This window comes from Cebus imitator, unplaced genomic scaffold (genome assembly GCF_001604975.1).
Source record: "Cebus imitator isolate Cc_AM_T3 unplaced genomic scaffold, Cebus_imitator-1.0 Scaffold72, whole genome shotgun sequence".
Classification (NCBI taxonomy): Eukaryota; Metazoa; Chordata; class Mammalia; order Primates; family Cebidae; genus Cebus; species Cebus imitator.
In genome coordinates this window covers 3494204-3500761 of record NW_016107387.1, presented here as the reverse complement: position 1 = coordinate 3500761, position 6558 = coordinate 3494204, and the positions used below count along the sequence as shown (strand labels likewise).

The 6558-nt window shown below is 48.0% G+C and overlaps 1 protein-coding gene across 1 annotated transcript in view; it reads right to left on the bottom strand.

Annotated features, from left to right (window-relative positions):
* Nucleotides 1–2230: 2230 nt before the first annotated feature.
* Nucleotides 2231–6558, bottom strand: part of LOC108306474 (putative transmembrane protein) — a 10566-nt gene continuing 6238 nt past the window's right edge. The window contains exon 2 of the mRNA XM_037739579.1: nucleotides 2231–3251. The gene's annotated coding sequence lies outside the window, so the exon portion shown is untranslated. The remainder of the gene's footprint in view (nucleotides 3252–6558) is intronic.

Below are 6558 nucleotides of genomic sequence, written 5' to 3'. Positions count from 1 at the left end.
GCCCCTCCCCAGATCTACTGAATCTGAATCTGCATTTTTGTTTTTTTGAGATAGGATCCCACTCTGCCATGCCGGCTGGAGTACAGTGGCGCAATCATGGCCCACTGCAGCCTCAGCTACCCGGGCTTAGGTGATCCTCCTGCCTCAGCCTCCCAAGTAGCTGGAATTACAGGTACATGCTAACCGGCCCAGTTAATTTGTGTATTTTTTTGTAGAGACTGGGTTTTAGCACATTGCCCATACTTGTCTCAAACTCCTGGACTCAAGGGATCTACCCACATCGGCCTCCCAAATTGCTGGGATTCCAAGCAGGAGCCACGGTGAATCTGCATTTAAACAATAACCCTAAGTGATTTGCATACAGTTGGACAAGCATGGCTTCGTGCTTTTTAAGATGGCTTCAGGGCTCCTGTCCTCTAATTCTGTACTGTTCTGAGTCTCTGAGTGGTGTCCTCCTTGCAGATGCTCAGCTATTGGATAAAGCCTTGCCTGGGAGGGATTGCTCTACAATTTCCACATGCACCGGCTAGGTGGCCCTTCTCAGTTCCAGTTCTTTTTCTTTTTTTTGAGTTGGAGTCTTGCTCTGTTGCCCAGGCTGGAGTGCAGTGGTGTGATCTCAGCTCACTGCAACCTCCACCTCCCGGTTTCAAGCGATTCTCCTGCCTCAGCCTCCCGAGTAACTGGGACTGCAGGCACCCGTCACCACGCCCAGCTAATTTTTATATTTTTAGTAGAGATGGGATTTCACCATGTTGGCCTGGATAGTCTCGATCTCTTGACCTCGTGATCTGCTCATCTCAGCCTCTCAAAGTGCTGAGATTACAGGCGTGAGCCACCATGCCCAGCTGAGTTCCAGTTCTTTAATGTGGTTGCTGGGTGGCCAATGACAAATTCCAGAAAATCCTCCTCTGTGGGCCTCCCTTTTCTTCCTGCAGGCTAAAGACTAGTAAGTAATCAGTAGGGACTACATTTAATTCACCCCTTACTCCTATCATCACAGATTTATTCAGTAGTCATTCTCCCAAGAAGCATGGCCTCTAATTGAGTCGAACAAATGCTCTACATGGAGAACCATCATATGTGTGTTTAACTTGCAGACTAACAGCCCAAGTGTGTGAGAAAGGGTGATGCAAACAGTGTGAGAAATTCCCTAGAGTGAGTGTGACACGTGAGGTCGGAATCGGCTGCTCAGCCACTCTCAGCTCCTTCAGTCTCTCTTAGATGTGAACGTACACTCTGGCCAGAGTGGGATCCTAGTTTTTTAAGATTCGCAGATTTTCAACAATTTGGCTTCTACTAAATGAAAGCCAACGACTGCATTTGGTACCCAGCCAAAGAAAAGAAAACAGAAAACGGTTCCACTTCTAGAATTAAAACAAAACAACTATGCTGGTCTCATTAAGAGAAGTCACACGACCTCCCACACAACAACTTCCCAAGGAATTTTTCAGACTGGTTTTGAGTACATGTGATTTTTCCTTCCCTGTGAATTTTAGAGCCCCAAGTAAGAGGCTCTGGCCCCTCACGGTGTATAGTCAGCTCAGGCACAGAGACTTCCAACGGGGAAGATGGAGAGGATTACAAGTGGTTGAGGAAGATTCTGAGTAGGAAAGAAATATTTCTTCTGAATTCAATAACTGCAATATTCTTTTGTGATAGCTCATCAGGTTTCTGAGGACGTCCCAATTCAGAGACGCTAGGCTGGTGGCAGAGCACAGAGACGCCAGAAGACTCCATGGTGTCAGGATAACCTGTGCTCTGTGTTCTTTTTTTTTCTTTTTTTGAGACAGAGTCTTGTTCTGTTCCCCAGGCTGGAGTGCAGTGGCAAGATCTCAGCTCACTGCAACCTCCACCTCCCAGGTTCAAGCAATTCTCCTGCCTCAGCCTCCCCCAAGTAGCTGGGCGTACAGGCGCGCACCACCACACCTGGCTAATTTTTGTATTTTTAGTAGAGAGGGGGTTTCATTATGTTGGCCAGGCTGGTCTCAATCTCTTGACCTCGTGATTCACCTGCCTCAGCCTCCCAAAGTGTTGGGATTACAGGCGTGAGCCACTGTACCCAGCCTTGCTGTCTTTAGCACATTGTATTCTATGTGTTCCTTCCCTGGAGGCACCTTACTGAGAGTAGAATTGCAGGATTTCCACCAGGGCCAGTTAAAGAATTGGTAAGAGGATGTGCTAAAACTGGGAGAACTATTATGAAATCATGAAGACTCATGAATATGTCCTGTTACATGAAAACAAAGACCAAATCTACTTCTTTATTTAGGTAACCACCTCATACCATGAAAGATCAGAGGCAGCTTATAAGATACACATATACTCTAAGGTTGAAATATAAATAAAAAAATACAACATTAGACCAGGGGAAATATAAATTAGTGAGGCAGTAAGGCTCCGGTGGATGACGAAGCCGAGTGTATCTATCTGGTTGGCCTATCAGGCTTGACCCTCAGAGTTGCTGTCCTTGGGCTATACTTGGCCAGACGTAACTTAAGATAAAAACAGTCCTGCCCTTAAGGACTGTTAAAATGAATGACACAAGGACAGCATAGCAGAGGCCTTGCCGGCTTGTCAGAAAAACGTGCAGGAGGTTTCAGTTGGTTAAAAGCTCAATATGAGCCACTGCATGGCCAGGCTGTGCAAACAAGTGGGGCCCCCACTGAGGAGGAGAGAGTCCTCCCACACACAGCATTGGCTGTACATTCACATTTGCAATCGACACGTTGGAATATGTCACCATGTGCCAACTGGACAGTATCAAAGGCTAGATACAGTGGAGGCTCCCAGGAGCCCACACAGTCTGTTCAAAGAGCCAACGAGGAGAAACAGCAACAATACTGCTTGATATGTGCTCGCAGGAGATCCCATTTGGACTTCGGTGCTTGTGCTTGGTTCTCAGCGTTTTGACCCTGACATCAGGACATTGACAAGAACTGCAGAGGATGAGACTTCTCTTTTGGTGTCTAAGTCCCCTGCAGAGCTGCTGTACTAACAACTTGATAGCTACTCAGGCCCTTCATAGACAGCTGGGACAGCAGCAACGATGTCAGATTTGGTGCAGGGATGCTGGGCTCGTGATGGAGCCTGGAACCTGCCAGAAACCTGGCATCACGACCATTCTTGGGCATCCTTGTGAACACTTTGAAAGCCTCCGCATTGCAGCTTCTTGTTCCTCCTGGATGCTGTTAAAGGGTGTGCTATAAAGAGAGCTCATCTCCTTGAATTGATTCTCCTTCATCAGATGGGACCTGTGTGGAACAAACAAAGATAAAACGGATCAGTCTTCACCCCAAATCCATCAATTTCAAGCCTGTGTGTGGTGAAACCAGCATAGTCTTTGGAGTTGCCAGACTTAGATTTGAATGCTAGAGCTGCCTCTCTATGACACCGTTACTTTGGGCTAGCCCTGAAACTATGTGAGACTATTTCCTTTGCCTGAAAAATGAGCATTTGAATTTCTAGCTCACAGAGTTATAAGCACTGAATGAGATCATGAAAATAAGTGATTGGCTTGATACATATCAAGATTCTCATCAAATCTTAGTTCCCTCTCCTTACCCTTCCTTGTAGGCAAAGCTGATGCCTACCTCTCTCTGGTCTCTGAATTCTGTCTCCCACCTCCCCCTTGGATGTGATCACAGGTTCATCTTCGCCTGTCACTTCAGCATCCTCTTTTCCTCTCTACTGGCTTTCTCTCCTCCACTTACCATCTTGCTCAATTCTCCGTATCCCTTCTCTAAAAATTCGCACCTTAGCACAGTTATGCCAGCAGATGACCGCCCTGCCCTCTTAATCTCATCACCAAATACTTTGAAGATGAATCTGTGCTCATTCCTCACACATCTTCAGCCACCTCATAAGTAGCATCATCTGATTTCTGTCCCCACCATTTCTTTTTTTTTTGAGAGGGAGTTTTGCTCTTGTTGCCCAGGCTGGAGTGCAATGGCACGATCTCAGCTCACAGCAACCTCTGCCTCCTGGGCTAAGTGATTCTTCTGTCTCAGCCTCCTGAGTAGCTGAGATTATAGGCATGCAGCCAGCTAATTTTTTATTTTTAGTAAAGACAGGGTTTCTCCATGTTGGTCAGGCTGGTATCGAACTCCCGACCTTAGCTGGTCCACCTGCCTCGGCCTCCCACAGTTCTGGGATTACAGGCGTGAGTCCCTGTGCCCAGTCCGGTCCCCACCATTTACTGAGAAAGACACATTGCTGAGTCTGTCTAACTGTCCCTCCTCAGGCTTCAACCTTTTTTGATGGCTTTGAAGCATTTGATGGGTAGTTCCCCTCACTCTTGATAATACGTCCTTCTTTGTCCTCTTTGCCATTGGTATAATGTCTCTTCCTTGTTATTACAGGGAACTTCCATTTGGGCTCTTCCATCTGCCTTCCTCTTCCCCTCCCCCACATGCAGGCGTGGCTCAAGTTTCTGCCCTGGCTCCTATAGGAAGCATACGTGGCTGGGCCAGGGGCTGGCAAATGTTTTCTGTCAAGGGCCAGGTAGTAAATGTCATAGGCTCTGCAGGCCACATGGTCTCTGTTACCACTGCTCGACCCTGCCGCTATCCATGACACAGCCATAGATAACATGTGAGTGAATGAGCCAGGCTGTGCGCCAATGAAACTCTATCTACAAAAACAGGAGGTTGGCTGTAGTTGCTGATCCCCGATCTTGCAGAAAGAGCATAAACATTAGGATCAGGTATACCCGGTTTTACAATCTGGCTCTATCACTGCCTAGTTCCATTACATTGGGCAAGTATCTTAACCTCCATACACCTTATTATCCCCCCTTTTTTTTTTTTTTTTTTGAGATGGAGTTTCGCTCTTGTTGCCAAGGCTGGAGTGCAATGGTGCGATCTCGGCCCACTGCAGCCTCCGCCTCCCGGGTTCAAGCAATTCTCCTCCTCAGCCCCCGAGTAGCTGAGATTACAGGCATGCGCCACCATGCCCAGCTAATTTTGAATTTTTAGTAGAGACGGGGTTTCTCCATGTTGGTCAGGCTGGTCTGGGACTCTGAACCTCAGGTGATCTGCCTGCGTCAGCCTCCCAAAGTGTTGGGATTACTGGCGTGAGCTACCATGCCTGGCCTCCTTATTCTTATCTGTACGAGGGGAATAATGATGATGGTGATGATGATGATAACCATACTTTCCTCATGGCTTTGTTGATGGGTGAAATTGGGTAATGTGCAACCCTAGGGCCTGGTTCAGTGAATCTTAGTATTCTTTTCTCCTTTCTTCCTCCCTCCCTTCCTTTCTTCCTTCTTTCCTTCCTTCTTCCTTCCTTCCCTTTCTCACTCTCCCAATCCCTTTTCTCTCCACCTGCTCACCCCCCCGCAGTCTCATCCACAGCCGTCTCCAGCCCTTACCTCCCTCTCCACACCTGATTTCGCCTTTGAGTTTTAAATCTGCAGAGTCAATGCCAATTACGTAGCTCTGCTCATACACCATTTGCATATCAAACTCTGCATGTTCAAAAGAAAATGCATCATTTTTTTTCTTTTTTTCTTGTTACACTTTAAGTTCTGGGGTACATGTGCAGATCGTGCAGGATTGCTACACAGGTATACACATGCCATGGTGGTTTGCTGCCTCCATCCCCCATCATCTACGTTAGGTATTTCTCCTAATGTTAGTCCTCCCCAATCCCCCCACCCCCTGCTATTCCTCTCTTAGGCCCCCCACCCCCTGACAAGCCCCAGTGTGTGATGTTCCCTCCCTGTGTCCACGTGTTCTCATTGTTCAACACCCGCCTATGAGTGAGAACATGTGGTGTTTGGTTTTCTGTTCTTGTGTAAGTTTGCTGAGAATGATGGTTTCCAGCTTCATCCATGTCCCTGCAAAGGACAGGAACTCATCTTTTTTTGTGGCTGCATAGTATTCCATGGTGTACATGTGCCACATTGTCTTTATCCAGTCTATCATGGATGGGCAAAATGCATTATTTTAAACAAACTCTTGCCTTCTCCTGACCTCCCTCACTCCAAGCCCCGGGGGTGATTTCTGCAATGCCACCCCTGACCTGCTGTAGAACAGAACAGGCCGTCCTCCACTCACGAAGTCTCTGCTCTTCTCCTCTCCCCTCTGTGGCCATCATTTCAGCTCGAGCCCTTTTATTACCTGCCACCTGAGCTTACTGAATGGCCTCTCTGTCTCACTGCTGCTTTGCTCTCACCCATTCTGCTCATGATGCTGAGTTATGCCTCCGCAGGCAAAGCCTGATCATGCCTCTCTCTGGTATGTAAAGCCATCGAAGGCTCCTCCCTCCTCACCCAGTGTCAGCATCCTTGCCTGTTGTTCAAGGTCCTGCACAGTCAGCACTGAAGACCCCAGCCCAAAGGGAAATGTGTCCGCTCAGCTTTCCTGAACACCCTAGTTCTTCCGTTTCTGCAGTCCTTCCTTTTGCCTGGACTGCCTCCCTACCCACTGCCAACTGCCGCTGTCCCTGTGCCATCTCTGCTTGTCACATTCTTACCTGTTCCTCAGGAGCCCGGCCAGAACCGCACACTGCACGATTCCCCCCAGCCAGGAGGCTCTGTGCCTCCTTTCTGCTTTT